This window comes from Bos indicus x Bos taurus, chromosome 5 (genome assembly GCF_003369695.1).
Source record: "Bos indicus x Bos taurus breed Angus x Brahman F1 hybrid chromosome 5, Bos_hybrid_MaternalHap_v2.0, whole genome shotgun sequence".
Lineage (NCBI taxonomy): Eukaryota > Metazoa > Chordata > Mammalia > Artiodactyla > Bovidae > Bos > Bos indicus x Bos taurus.
In genome coordinates this window covers 14,887,458-14,903,373 of record NC_040080.1, presented here as the reverse complement: position 1 = coordinate 14,903,373, position 15,916 = coordinate 14,887,458, and the positions used below count along the sequence as shown (strand labels likewise).

General features: G+C 51.9%; 1 pseudogene; it reads right to left on the bottom strand.

Annotated features, from left to right (window-relative positions):
* Positions 1-4,059: 4,059 nt before the first annotated feature.
* On the bottom strand, positions 4,060-13,323 carry LOC113892334 (annotated as a pseudogene).
* Between the last annotated feature and the right edge of the window lie 2,593 nt (positions 13,324-15,916).

Below are 15,916 nucleotides of genomic sequence, written 5' to 3'. Positions count from 1 at the left end.
ACCTAGTTATATCTTATTTGAATTTCAGATAAACAACAAATACATTTTTTATCATAGATCAGATCAGATCAGATCAGATCAGTCGCTCAGTTGTGTCCGACTCTTTGCGACCCCATGAATCGCAGCACGCCAGGCCTGCCTGTCCATCACCAACTCCCGGAGTTCATCCAGACTCAAGTCCATCGAGTCAGTGATGCCATCCAGCCATCTCATCCTCTGTCGTCCCCTTCTCCTCCTGCCACCAATCCCTCCCAGCAACAGAGTCTTTTCCAATGAGTCAACTCTTCGCATGAGGTGGCCAAAGTACTGGAGTTTCAGCTTCAGCATCATTCCTTCCAAAGAAATCCCAGGGCTGATCTCCTTCAGAATGGACTGGTTGGATCTCCTTGCAGTCCAAGGGACTCTCAAGAGTCTTCTCCAACACCACAGTTCAAAAGCATCAATTCTTCGGTGCTCAGCCTTCTTCACAGTCCAAATCTCACATCCATACATGACCACAGGAAAAACCATAGCCTTGACTAGACGGACCTTTGTTGGCAAAGTAATGTCTCTGCTTTTGAATATGCTATCTAGGTTGCTCGTAACTTTCCTTCCAAGGAGTAAGTGTCTTTTAATTTCATGGCTGCAGTCACCATCTGCAGTGATTTTGGAGCCCCCCAAAATAAAGTCTGACACTGTTTCCACTGTTTCCCCATCTATTTCCCATGAAGTGATGGGACGAGATGTCATGATTTTCGTTTTCTGAATGTTGAGTTTTAAGCCAACTTTTTCACTCTCCACTTTCATCAAGAGACTTTTTAGTTCCTCTTCACTTTCTGCCATAAGGGTGGTGTCATCTGCATATCTGAGGTTATTGATATTTCTCCCGGCAGTCTTGATTCCAGCTTGTGTTTCTTCCAGTCCAGCGTTTCTCATGATGTACTCTGCATATAAGTTAAATAAACAGGGTGACAATATACAGCCTTGACGTACTCCTTTTCCTATTTGGAACCAGTCTGTTGTTCCATGTCCAGTTCTAACTGTTGCTTCCTGACCTGCATACAGATTTCTCAAGAGGCAGATCAGGTGGTCTGGTATTCCCATCTCTCTCAGAATTTTCCACAGTTTATTGTGATCCACACATTCAAAGGCTTTGGCATAGTCAATAAAGCAGAAATAGATGTTTTTGTGGAATTCTCTTGCTTTTTCCATGATCCAGCGGATGTTGGCAATTTGATCTCTGGTTCCTCTGCATTTTCTAAAACCAGCTTGAACATCAGGAAGTTCACGGTTCACATATTGCTGAAGCCTGGCTTGGAGAATTTTGAGCATTACTTTACTAGCATGTGAGATGAGTGCAATTGTGCATACTGCTTGGAACATATTTACACTAAAAATTTTCTTTTTTTTTTTTTTTAAGTTCAAGTGTATCTAGGAACCCTCCTTTTATCTGGCAAGCCTACCACCTGGGCTAGAGGAAAGTGATAGGAAAATTTGGGGCAATGTCTGGGATCCTCCCTAGTGTAGGTAGACCATAACACCCTCTGGTCTTAAGGTGCAGGCCCAGAAGACTTCTCGATGTGGAAATAACCAAAGCCAGACCCAATGGGAACAAGTAAAGGCTGTTTATTCAGAGCTGGCTGGGGCAGGAATCACTGTATTTTGGCAGGGATTCAAAGGCAGACAGATAGGAAAGCTCCATAGCGGGAAAAGGGAAGGCTTTAAGTATGGCCTGGTTGGAGGCTGTTGGCTTGGAGAACATTTTAATAGAAGTGCAACATCCTATGTGATTGGAGAAGGAAATGGCAACCCACTGCAGTATTCTTGCCTGGAGAATCCCATGGACAGAGGAGCCTGGTGGGCTACAGTCCATGGGGTCGCAAAGAGTTGGACACAACTGAAGCCATGCAGCGTGAATTCACGCTATATATTTAAAAATCTAACCAGCACTCTTGCTTCCCATTATCTTTAAACGTTCATAGAGACGAACTCCCACCGTATTAATTAGGAATCTGGCAGTGTTTTGACAAATCCAAATAACTTTGTTTTGTAATCTCACACAGCCTTTGTACCCTGATGTACAATATCCTGCTCAGCAGCCCTGAACCAGGTAGGGTCATCACAACAAAGCGTGGGATTGAAAAAAAAAGGATGGACACCTTCAGCTCCCTGAGAATTTTTCCCCAAACCCTCTCCACCGTGCTTTCTCATACCGGGCTCTCCCCGCCAAAATCTTATTTCATTCAGACGTGACCCAGGACATACAGCACTTCCTCTTGCGCTGCTCAATCAGGAGAGGCGGTCACGAAGGGCAAGTATTAGCTCTGAACTCTGGGATGACTCATCCTTCCTTTATCCTGGCTGCTAAGCAAACCAACAGACCTTGCTCCGGTGTGGGCGTTTTTTTTTTTTTTAAGATTGCCTTAAAATAAGCGCCCCCCCTTCAACCTGCAAAGACACTCAACCTGCTGTGCAAAAGTGTGTGGGAGGCATTCATATCCTGCGTAACTAGGAGGGAATTTTCTCTGAGCATTTTGTCCACAGGATACAGCCCTGCCTAGCTTGAGTTAATTAACTAGAGTACCTGATGGATAAATAGTCCCCAAATAGCCCTGCAGAAGCTTCAGTGGGTCTTTAACGTCCTTAACTGTTGAGGCATCACAAAATAAAAACCTCCTCGGTGAAGGAAAGGGTTAAGGGGAGAGATTATAAAGGAGAAACAGCATCTTGCAGGCATAGCGGAGTGTGTGCTCACACGTGGTCAGTCACTCAGTCCTGTCTGTCAACCCCACGGACTGTAGCCGGCCAGGCTCCTCTGTCCATGGGATTTCCCAGGCAAGAATACTGGAGTGGGCTGCCACTTCCTCCTCCAGGGGATCTTCCCAACACAGGGAAAGAACCCACGTCTTCTGTGTCTCTTGCACTGGCAGGTGGATTCTTTACCACTGCGCCAAGTGTTCTCTGTCGGTTCCCAGGAAAACCGCATTCCAGACACCCATTCAGTTGCAGCCTTAAACAGCCCAGCAGACGTTTGCTCCCAACATCCCACCTGATCCCAATTGTACACTTCTTTTTGCTAGTCCTCCGTTTCTCTCTCTGTGAAGTGGATCGCATTTGTTTTACCCCATCCCTCGTTTTTTTCACATCCCTGTTTGGAGGCTGTCAGTGAAACATGTATTCAGAGGCTTCTCATGGACTTCTGTGTCTCCCACTGGGACAGAATGGATCCCAGCAGCTTTTATTTGCCAGAGTGGCACTTTCTAAGATTTACAGAAGAGCCAATTAAAAATACCAACAAAGAAAATCATAAATGGAAGCATATACATGTATTTGAAAACAAGTGTTCAGACATATGGGGCTTCCCAGGTGGCGCTAGTGGTAAAGAACCTGCCTACCAAAGAGGGAGACATAAGAGACAAGAGTTCAATACCTGGGCTGGGAAGATCCCCTGGTGGTGAGCAATGGCAACCCACTCCAGTATTCCCTCCTGGAGAATCCCACGGACAGAGTAGCCTGGTGGGCTACAGTCCACAGGGTCGCAAAGAGTCAGACACGACTGAAGTGACTTAGCACACACATTCAGACATATATGTGTAGCCCCGTCTGCCACCCCACTCACACACATAGAAATATACAACTTGGTAAATACATATGCAGGCACTAGTGAACAGAGAGATATGCCGGGGAAATGTCTGCACATCCATACTAGAAATCACACAGACCCACTTCCTGGGTAGACATTCTCAGTCACTGTCTCAACCCACAAGGTGAGAGATCAAGCCAGCCTTGACCTCCTCCATGCTCCCAGCTCTGCTCTTCATCAGAGGTCATGACCACCAGTGGGGCAAGATACGGATCCAAATGCCTACTTATTGAGGTGCTGTGCCAGGTCTGGGGAACATGGAGAGTAAGACAGTTCCTCCTGTGGGGCTCATGTCTAGCAGAGGTGGCTCAGTGGTAAAGAACCCACCCACCAAAGCAGGAGACACAACAGACATGGGTTGGGAAGATCTCCTGGAGAAGGCAATGGCAAACCACTCCGATATTCTTGCCTGGAGAATCCCACAGACAGACGAACCTAGTGGGCTAGAGTCCATGGGGTTGCAAAAGAATTGGACACAACTGAGCGTCCCCCCCCACACACATACACCCTTTCTATTGTGTATCTGAAAGGAGGTGTACAAACAGTGACAAATCCACATGAGAAGTGAGTTCAAGAAGCTGAGTCCACTTCTGTCTTCCTGGACTCTGGAATAGAGGCGAGTCTTGTCCTTGCTCGTAGAATGAGCCTCGGGCCCAGAGGAATCTGCTCAGCCCAGGTGGGATGTGAGCTCTCTGTGGGAACAGCTCTGTTAGTTTCCGTCCGTGGTCCTTCCCCTTAAGCCAATTTCTTCTGCTTGTTCCTCAGGTATGTCTGCTGGTAGGAGTTGAGGAAAAGGGCCAAGAGGCTGAGGGAGTACAGGAGGACAGCCACGTTGAAGCTGTCGGGGAAGGGGCACTCAGCAAAGAGATTGTAGGAGGAGCAGGCGGCAATGGCCACAAACTGACCCTGGGGAGAGGAGGTAGGAGAGGAAAGAGAAGACAGGAGAGGGTGAGAAGCAAAGGAACAGGCAGATGCTCCCCTTGACCTTCGGGCTCCCAGGGCTCAGGACGAGGAAGAACTAGGAAGCACCACCCCAGGCCTTCCTTCTCATGATGCTAAGAACCTTCCTGACCCCTCTCTTGGTCTGGTCCCCCGTTTTTCCCCATCCCACCCTGTCACGTCTACACTGATGATGACTTCAGTCTATCCTGAGCCCCAAAGGGGACAGCTCAGGCAGTCACCTACAGTTGGCGATGATGCTCTCCAAACAACAGGGTCCCCCAGTCCCCCAGGGATGCAACAGTGACCACAGACTCGCAGGACATTAGCCGTCCAAGAGCACCTAGCCCAGCCCCCTCACTTCACTGGAAGATGAGACTGAGGCCGGAATCGCTTGTTTCGGGCCTCACATCAGGTCAGGAAGTCAGGGTCGGTGCTAGGATCTGGCGAGATGGTTGCTGAGATGTTGCAAGTTGAGAGGCTAAGGAAGCGACAAGAAGGACTTTTTCGTGGTCAGATTACAAGTCACTGGTGCAGTTGAGAATAGAAGCCGGGGCTCCACTGAGACCCTTGGAGCCAGCAGGTCTTTCTCACCAGCTGCAGGATGGTAAGGTGCCGCTTCCACCACAGGAAGGGGTGCAGGCGGGGCCCCAGACTGGCCAGTCCATAGTACAGGTACGTGAAGACATGGACCAGAGCGTTCAGCATCCCGACGAAGGCTGCAGGGTAGGGTGGGAAGATGGAGGGAAGTGAGTGGCTCCAGGCTTGCCTGTGCTCTGGACTCTCTCTTTCAGTTTCAGTCTTCCAAGGAGCCATCTCTGCACACCCCACAGAGACGAGCCCTGGTATGGCCCTATCACAAGGGGGTCCCACACGGGCTGCTCGAGGTCACGAAGGTGGGCTGTGGGTTACAAGGATGCCAGACGGGGATGCTTACAATGCCTCCTGCCCTCTCTGGGCTGATGGCCTTGAGTGTCTCCAGGTGCCTCCTCCCCAACTCCAGGGAGGGGTGACTAGGATGCTCCAGGGAGCAACAGAGAGAAAGTGGGAGCAGGGGCCAGGAGTCATGGCCACAGAGAAGAGGAACCCGGGAGCCGGGCTGCATGCCTCCGGAGCTGGCTGGCACTCAGTCCAGCAGAAAGAGGTCTGCCTCACAAGTCCTGCCCAAGCCCCTCACTCACCTTGACCCCCCGGCACGTATTTGACCCCTGCCCACCAGTTGAAGAGCACGGTGCCATGGTGGTAGAGGTGCAGGAAGGTGATCTGCTCAGGCTTCTTTCGTAATATAAAGAAGACCTGTGGAGGAAGAGAAGGCTCAATTCTGGGGTCATTGCTCCTCCAGACTCCTCCTGGGGCCTCAGATACCAGGGACAGGGTGACTGTGCCTTCTGTACCGACAGGGAGGCTAAAACTCAAGGGTGATAACCGCAGTCAAATGCCTGGACAGCCCCTTCCGTGTGCCAGGTCCTCTGTATGTATAAAAGCTCATATAAACACTCATAATGGCATGCGGTTTATACTCATTTCCATTTTATAGACAGCAAAGCTGAGGCACAGAATTTAAGTAAGCTGTTTGTCGCTGTTCTTCAGTCACTAAGTGGTGTCTGACTCTCTGTGATCCCATGGACTGTAGCCCACCAGGTTCCTCTGTCCGTGGGATTCTCCAGGTAAGAATACTGGAGTGGGTTGCCACTGCCTTCTCCAGGGGATTGTCCCGACTCTGGGATCAAACCCGCATCTCCTCCATTGGCTGGTGGATTCTTTACTGCTGAGCCACCAAGGAAGCCCAAGTTGTTCAAGGTTATACATCTAATCGGAGGCCAAGCTGGGATTTTGAACGTAACTTGGCTTCAGGGGCTGGGATCTTCCAGTATTACCTGACCAACCCCACCCCCCACCCCACCCAAGGGCACTGGGTAGAGAACTCAAGTGTCAAACACCCAGCCCAGGACCCAGAGAACCATCAGGCAAATTCCCTAAGGTTCTCCACTCAGACTCCACTTTAAGAGAGACTTTATCACCACCCCCAAAACTGTGGCCTCGCCCCACCCCCACAAGACTTCTGGATTCACAAGCAGGACTTCTTTTACTTATAACACTTAAGGCTTTTGCTGTCTGATGTCCCTTGCTACATAACAACAGTTTCTAAAGTTTGTTTCTCTTCCCATTTCCACTTAACCTGGAACCTGGTTGCTAATGGAAGCAAATGCATCCTCCTTTCTCCAGGTCATGGGATTGAGATTTGTCTCTGACATCAGCCTCAGGTGTGGCCACCAGGGATGCTGGAGGGAAGCGTTTATTCACAGTGCCTTCAAAACCACCCCAGACCTGGCTGACAGAGGTAATTCTATACAAGGGACAGGCACTCACTGTGTCAAGTAATTCAAGGACTTTTGAGAAGAAGCACCACCAGCACACACTCGCCATCTGCTGGGCAAGGAAGGGAAGTGCAGTCAGAGTGCTCTCAGGCTGGTGGTACCTCTGACCTGGCACCACTGACTTTGGCTGCAACCCTGACAGTCCCTCTGCACCCTCTGCCCCCACAATGCCCACCTGCCTGCAAGAAGATACCTGTTGGCACAGAAAAAAGGAGGATCCGTGACTTTTAACCAGCACACAGATCACTCAGGGATCTTGTTTGTTGAAAAGCAGATTCTGAACTCATGTTCCTGGGGTAAGCCATGAATTTCTGCATTTCCAACAAGTTCCCAGTGATGTTCCTGCCATCTCTGGTCCATGGACCATGTTTTGAGCAGCAAGATTTGAGTCCATCATTCAATCTCCCTTGATTCAACACCCAAATCACTGGTGACTAGCCAAGCCTAAGTTCTTTTTTTTTTTTTACTGCAAGGAAGCCTTTTGTTCTGCTTCCAGTTGAAAGAGCAGCTAAAAATAATGGAATATTGACCACTTGGCTACCACACATTCCATATGTGCCAGGCCCAGGAGTGAACTCTTTCATACATCAGCTTGTTCTATCTTCATCCAATTGTTTCCTTTTATAAAATAAATGTCATATCCCCATTTTATAGATAAAAAACTGAGGCCCATAAAAGGCTGGGAAGCTACCCATGGTCACACAGCAAGGAACTGGCAGAGCTAAGAGTCACACTGAGGTCTTCTGAGCCTGTACTGAGCTGATCTTCACTGAGTCCCATCAGAAGACAGGGGACGGCACCTGGTTTTATGAAGTTCATCCTATGAACTCTCTCTCTGTTACAGAGAAGAACAAAATCTGGCTACATGTTGGACTTGTTTCGTTAACTTCTCCCCATTGCTTTTTGTTCACTAAAAGGATACTGTCCATACATAATGGCCGGTCTCGGGGAACCCTGGCCCCCTGCCTCAGTGTTAAACTAAAGGGCCTTTGTTCATGGAGATGTCTGGACCCTGCCCTTGTTCATGGAGACTTCTGGACCCTGCCCACCTGTGAATGGCTGCAAGAAAAAAGACATTAACACATCCCCTCACTCCCACTCCCAGGCTGGCCATTCTGGGAAATCTTTAAATGCAAGATTAATGACTTTTTACTTTGTTTCCTCACCCCCTCCCATCTCTGTTCTATAAAAGAACCTGGCATCCAGACCCCTTTAGGATGGTTATTTTGAGACATTAGTCTGCCATCTTGTCAATCAAAGGTGTATTCCTTGCCTCAGCACGTCTTCTCCCCACTTATCAGCCTGAGGCCTGCGAGCAGACCAAGCATAGACTCTGATAACATCTCCAGGCCGACCCTCCCACTGCCTGTCTTACCCTCATCCAAAGCTCGTTCTGGCTGTAGTCTACTGGCTGGCAGAGGTAGCTGTAGTTAGCCAGGAGTGAAGTGGCCATGAACTAGAAGGAAGCAAATAGGGAACGATTAAGTCACGATGCCTGCCCTGCCCCACCCTGCTAGAGCCTGGCTGGTTGAAGGCCCGAGAGGACATTCTGGACACCAACATCCCTCCCCAGCCCTCACTGACGCTTGGTGAACGACTGCCAACGAGGTCAACCCTGCGCTCTGGCTGGCTCAGAGGCTGGCCTTGCACACATCCTGCTGGCCTCCAGTTTTGTTTTGTTTTGTTTTTAATGTGGGTAAACATGGACCACAGACCCACACCAGGCACCTACTCTGCATGAGACCCTAAGTCAGAGGCGACATGAAGCCATGCGCCCATCAGCCCCACCCCCAGGAAGCTAAGTGCTCCCCTGAGGATACAGGAACCCATCCTTGCTTTCCAGGATGAATAGGAAACAGGAGGTGTTCCAGGAGCTGGTAGCAAGCTGGCAATGAGGAGGCCATGGGGCCAGCAGAGGAGAAAGTGAGGAAGTTGCACGCTGGAAGGAATATCTGGACTTCTGACTCCCAGGGCTGAGAGGTATCAGTGGGGTGGTGGTGGAGGCTTCTACCAGCAGAGGGGCAGCCACAGGAGCAGAGATCCAGCAGAATCTGTTCATGATTTTTTTTTTTTTTTTAACTTTTTGGCCACCTGCCACACAGCGTGCAGGATCTTAGTTCCCCAATCAGGGATTGAACCTGTGTCCCCTGCCGCGGAAGTGCGGAGTCTTACCCACAGGACTGCCAGGAAAATCCCTCATGAAGGGTCTTGAAGGCTGTTTTAAGAAACTGAAATTTTATCATTGTCTGCTCATGTGAAAATGAATCCAGAATGGTACTAAACACTTCACATTGGACCCTGCTCTGAGCCCCGAGCCACCTTGATGAACCGAATAAAATTCCCTGAATGAGAGACTCTTCATTCTGGTCCTGCTGGCCAAGGGAGCTATGGAGGGCTTCTGAGCAGGAAGCCAACGTGGGCATGGCAGGCTTTCAGAGGATCATGGGAGCATCGGAGTAATCTGTCACCACAATTAAATGACAAGCTCTCGGACGTGTCTCATAAGGTGTCAGCCTCTTCCATATGGTACCAGACATTCTGAGGGGCCTGTCTTTACAAAGAGAAGTAAGAGACAGCCCTGCCTTGGACGTTCTTGCTATTGGGAGACAAACAACACATCTGGAAGGATCACTGGGTTTGGAGCTCAGAAAATGGAACTGAGGTTAGCAGAGCCCAGGCAGAAATAGGAGGTGGTGGCTTTTAGGTGCAAGTAGAGAATGAATTCCACGCGGGCTCGCCGCTCACTTCCACTTTTTTATTTAAGGAAAATGGGCTTTAGGGATGGAGGTTTGCATCTAAATGATGCTGGGAAAGACTGAAGGCAAAAGGAGAAGAGAGAGGCAGAGGATGAGATGGTTAGATAGCATCAGTGGACATGAATTTGAGCAAACTCTGGGAGATAATGGGAGACAGAGGAGCCTAGCGTGCTGCAGTCCATGGGGTCGCCAAGAGCTGGACATGACTGAGCAACTGAACAACAAGTAAAGACATGGCAGCCAAAGATAACCCAGAATTCCAGCCCCTCCGGCCCCGTCGAGGCTTCTCAGTTATCTGCATGGGAAGATCATGGTTTTATTTATCCCCTGGCACCCCCAAGGAAGAGACCCTGGGACTGCAGGGTCCCCCACCAGCCTTACCTCATAGAACATGTACCCCGAGAGAACCACCAGTTCCAGGTTGTAGGCGGCGAGGGGCCCTGCCAGACTCAGAGGCTCACGACTGGACATAAGGCGAGGCCCTGCCACACCAGGAGGAGGTAGACGGCCAGCAGGAGGGTGACAGGCAGCGGCGAGCCCACCAGGAACCAGGAATCCATCCTCGGGTCTGGAAAAGCAAGAGGAGGCAGGCAGCCAAGATGGCCTCCAGGCCCACCCTCCACCCGCCCCTCCCTCACTCTGCTGGTCACCAGCTCTTCTTCCTCCAACTGCTTGGCATTAGTCTGGGTGGAATAAACATAAGAAAAACGCCATCCGGTGACGCCACCTCCTACCTCCGTTCTCTAAGGCCCACAAGTATTTATTCCAGAGTTTCTCCAGGGCCCCGGCCATTCTGAGCACCTAAGGTTAGAAGTGGGGTTTGCATCTCACGTAGACCACCTCCTCTGCCTACTCCCTCCCCTTCCCACAGCCTGAGGGTCTAGGAACCCAGGACATGGGCTAGGGGTCCCCACTGCTCTGCCCTCGGGCATTGGATGACCACCACCACCCACGGTCCCCTTTGGGGCGAGTCCATGGGCCACAGCGGGGCTCGGATCCTCACACTTCTGCTGCCCCTCTCGGCAGCGCCCCCTGCCCGGCGCCCCCTGATATTACAGGGCCCAAGGGAGGAGCGTGGCTGTCGTGCAGCCCAAGGGGAGCGGCAGAGAGGCGTGACTCGCTGGGTTTCCTTAGTCTTCTCATTCCACCTGCGGTCTACTGAGCACCCCAGGCTTCTTTCCCAGCCTCACCAAACCCAGCCACCCCCAGTTCGGTCCACGGCTTCACTCACCCTGTGGCTCCTCCTGGGCTCCTCCGGTTGGTGCCCGACGTGCTCTGGCTGCTCGCCGGGGGCGTTGAGGTCGGTGATGGGTCCCAGACCAGTCCTTGAGCTCCAGGGTGCAGGACAGTGCCCCCACCCACCCTGGCTACAAGCTTTCTACTCCTCCCCACCCCAGCTCTGATCTGTGGTGGTCCTAGCCCAGCCCCCCCAAACACACACACTCGCGTTCACACTCACTCACTTCCAGGTGCTGAGGCTCCTGTCCTCACCTGGCTGGGGACAGGACACTGTCTCAGATCCAGGGAGACAGAGCAGCAGGCAGCCCAGGGGAGGAGGTTGCTCAGAAGGTAAAGGGCGGTGGCTCCAGGGAGGACAGGGAGGAAGTCAGACGGGTCAGCAGCCCCTGCCCTCCCCCCACAGGGAGACCAGTCCCCTCTTAGGGTCCCCACGCCCTGCACCCCACAGTCTTCCTGAGAGGCAGGCAGGCCTGGGGACATCACACCCTCAGGCCTCCCCCCAGGACAACCACGCCCCCCATCTCAGATTCACTTCCTCCTTCCCCACCCACACAGTGAAGGATTAAGTTTATTTTTTTCAGATCCTACTGGATCCTCCGGCTTCCTCCAGCGCTGACCAATGGGCTGGAGGAATATGGGGGTTGGGGTGGGAATCCCACTCGCCTCTGTTGACAAGCCATTAAGATGGCTGTTTGTCCAATGCAGCCTTTCCCTCCTCTCTCTGTAAGATGCTAAAGAGCCACAGGTTTAGAAGCCGCCGGGACACGCTCCATCCCCCTCCTCGGTGACTCCGGAGCGCCCCAGCCAGGGCCTCAGTTTCACCTACTGACAAGACCAAGGTCTTGGGAAAGCTTGTGAAAAATCATGTGCACGTAAGCCTTGGATTATCCATGCTCAGGGCCAAGAGGATTAGGAATCTGAAAGAACTAGAAAAAGTAATGGATAATCCCCACCGTGAGGATTTGGTTTAGCCGTAGGGCTGGCAGGATGCAGCTTGGTTACATGTCTCCCTGCAGACCTGGGTTGCCCCTGCCCTCTCTCCACCTGGGAATGTTTCCTAGCTGGGCTCCAGCCCGAGGACAAGTCGTATGTCTTCCCATGTAAGTCCATGCCATTTCCTATAGAATCAAGTCAAGCGGTTCTGCTGAGACTTCAAGGCTCCCCCGAGTCCAGCTGGACCCTCCAGCCCACAGCCCAATGCACTGCTTTGCCATCACTCTGATCTGGTCCCCACACTCTCCCTAGCAACCTGTACCCACTTCCCATCCTCGGATGGGACGGGCCAGTTCCTTCTCCACACTGGTCCTCCTTGTTCAAGGCCAATCCCTCCTCTGCCGCCTGCATCCATCTCCCTTATCCGTCCTCCCTCTCCCATGACAGGCATGGTGGGTACCCCGGAGGTTAGTCCGTAAGGTTGGCAGTATAGCGGAAATGTCAGTTCCTCGTGGGAAACAGCCATCAGGCTGATGTCGGAAGGATGTAAACACGACACTGCAGGCTGCTGTCGCCCTCTGTGGGCAGCTCTCACCGGTGTCTTCACGATGCCAGGTGGATAACTTTGTACTTGTCGCTGGAGACCTGTGGGAAGCCCCCTGTAGGGGACCCGAGATGCTGCAGTGTCCACCTAGCCCCTGGGAAGCAGGTGGGATCCAGAGAAGTGGACTGTGACTTTAGGTAGCACCACCTCAACCCGGTGCCCTTTCTCTGAGCTGGGCACAGCTCTGCCCTGAGGGAGGAGCCCGCTGGTCTCCTGTGATGCACCCCCCCCCACTTAAGTGCCCCCTGGAGTCTATAGGTCAAAGAGTTTAGCGGAAAACTGCCATCCAACTCATGACTGCAAAATAAGGTCTTAACTGATGTCACCGTGGATTCCTTCTGCCTGAAGAAAAACTACAAAAAACCTCATCCCCTCCTCACCCAGTTACCCTCAGACTCACAGAGCCCTGGCTGCCCCCCGGCAGGGCAAGCTAAGCCGCCTCTGGGGCTATGACGTGAGCAGGATGCCTGCCTGAGGGTGGCGAGCTGGAACTTGTATAGGTGGCATGCAGGGTACACACACTGTCACATTATAGTTACTCCATGAGGTCGTTGCCACGGGTCACCCACAGTTCTACACACCACGTACACACTAACCGAGACCATCCTCACAACCCGGGAGCTAGGTACTATCAAAAGCCACTTTAAGGAGGAAACTGCTGCAGCACAGAGAGGTTAAGTGACTTGTCCAGGATCACACAGCGCTCAAGGAGCAGGGTCAGGGTTCAAACCCAGACAGCCTGGCTCCAGAGCCCTTGCACTCGATCATGTATGACACTATCGCTAAGTCATGTCCAGCTCTTTGACTGCATGGACTGTAGCCCAGGTTCCTCTGTCCATGGGATCTCCCAGGCAAGAATACTGGAGTGGGTTGCCATTTTCTCCTCCAGAAGATCTTCCCGACCCCCGGATTGAACTTGAGTCACCTGCGTTGCAGGCGGATTCTTTACTGCTGAGTCCCCTGGGAAGACTGTGGTTTGTTTTACTGGGAAGAAAAGAATCAAAGGGTGGCCTTGCCTGACAAGAAGAGGGAGTCTTAGCTTATTCAACACAGCTTTACAGAGAGCGACGTGCCGGCGGGTGTTAAGAATACGTAACCGAATGCAGGCATTTTTGAGCATTTGTTCTGTTCTGCTGTGGATGCAGCGGGCTGCCCAGAGTCAAGGGGGCACAGCCTCTAACACCTGGCTCTCTGGTGAGTTGGGGGAAGGTAGTGAGAACGTGGTTCTGCTACTTTCCCCAAAGACCCCTGACTGTAGGTCAGGTGAGTGGAGGCACATTCCTTGACCAGGACTCTTGACAACTGGTTCCAAACCTGAGGCCCTCACTCCTGACTAGAATATTCCTGGAGACAAGATGCAGGGAAGATGCGCGTGGGTGTGCGCATGTGTGTGCGTGTGTGTGCATGCGTGTGCCCACACATGTGTGTTGAAGATTATAATCTATAAGGAACTTTGCACGTTTCTGTCTTTGCCTGAGCGGCCCTCAGACCCCAATCACACACGTCTGTATCTCCTTTCCTGTCTCGTGTTCTCCCTGCCTCTCCGGAGAAGCCGTAGGGCAAGGGCAACAGGACCAGAGGGGAAAAGAAAGCGAGGGTGGAAGGCTGCCATCGGTCAGGGGGACGGAGGGGCAGGAAGGAGTGAGAAGGAGGGAGTCACAGGGGAGGATGCCCCAGTGTGGACGGTGCTACCTGTCCAGCTGTCGGCGAGCCCGGCCCGGCTCTAAGGGAGCCCAAAGAGTCACCCCCGCCCCGTCTGTTCCTTCAAGAGAACACAGCTCCGACTCTGCTGCACTCTGGCCTCATTTCCTGCTTCACCCCGGATGCTCGGCTTAGATGCTACAGCACCGGGCATGTGGGTGGGGGTCGGTCGGCACCCCCAGCAGCTCCCCCTCAGGCTGAGTTGAAAGAGCTCATTGTCAGGGTGGCTCCCAGGTGTCTTTGCTGGGCACCCCCCCACCAGCCCCCTACACGCAGCAGTTGGCCTTTGTATGGTATGACGCGGGCTGTTGCCAGCGAGCACAACGACAGCATTCATTTCACTCATAACAGGATCTGGCAGATCATCCTGTAAGGGGGCAGTGACAGTCACGCACATCCCAGGAAGGCATGTGGTCGGCTGCCTCCCAACAGGCCTTCCAGGGGAGTGAGATGAGGCTGCAGCCACTCCTGGGCTGAAACCCATTCCTGGCACAACCGCTCTTTTCAGCCTGTGGCTTTGTGGTGTCATGGTCAGAGCTGCAAACAGAGATCAGGTTGACTCCTTGTGACACGGAGCAGGACCCTATGGTCCCTCTGCCCCGTGTCCTCCACCTGCCTCTTGTCTGTAGAAAAACTTGAGCCAAAGAATAAGTTAAATCAGAGAACTGACAAAATGCAGAAGCAAAGGAAAACAGTCAAACATGACCAAATAGTAATAGTTTAGTCACTAAGCAAAGTCAAGGATCTTTTGTTCCTCTTCAGCAGCTATAGATAATATTCTGAGCCATACCCTCTTATAGATACTGAGACACCCCCACCCCCACCCATAACGTGTAAGAAGTTAATTACATGACGATCCGATTGTAGCTGTTTCCTGCTGCTGCTGCTAAGTCGCTTCAGTCATGTCCAACTATGCGACCCCATAGACGGCAGCCCACCGGGCTCCCCCGTCCCTGGGATCCTCCAGGCAAGAATACTGGAGTGGGTTGCCATTTCTTTCTCCAACTCATGAAAGTGAAAAGTGAAAGTGAAGGCACTCAGTCATGTCTGACTCCTAGTGACCCCATGGACTGCAGCCTACCAGGCTCCTCGGTCCATGGGATTTGCCAGACAAGAGTACTGGAGTGGGTTGCCATTGCCTTCTCCGAGCTGTTTCCTAAGCTGCCACAATTCCAAGAACTGGCCTCAAAGCAATGGGAACAAATTGATTCTGGAGCTGAAAATGAACTGTACTTGAAACAACCAGGATGACGCTGGTCAGACCACCGAAGGACCAATCTGAAGATGGTTGTCGGAGCTGACTGTGTTGTTTCTGCGTGTAATCCCCTCTGTCTGCTTGTACACCCCTGAAACTCCCCTTTAAAAGCTTTTGCCCACTGATTATCAGTGGGGAGGAGTCAGCCTTTGACACAAGTCTGCCCTCCTCACCAGCTAGAGGTTTCTGGAAATAAAGCAAATTTTCCTTTCCAACAATCTTGCCTCTTTATTGGCTTTTGAGCAGCAAGCAGCTGGACCCCACTTTCAATAGCACTTGCACAAAGATTCCCTGGATGACCTTGACTTTCCTCTGCTGGTTAGTAGATGAAGCTCCAGATTCCATCAGGCTCACTCCACTTCTGGCTCACTGCTCATCTCACCTTGCATGTCATCTTCCTCGATCACTGGTTCTGTCACATTAGCAACCGGATCCGGAAATGGGAAAAGGTACTCATAGTCCATCAGTTCCAAGCTCATCTCCAATTAG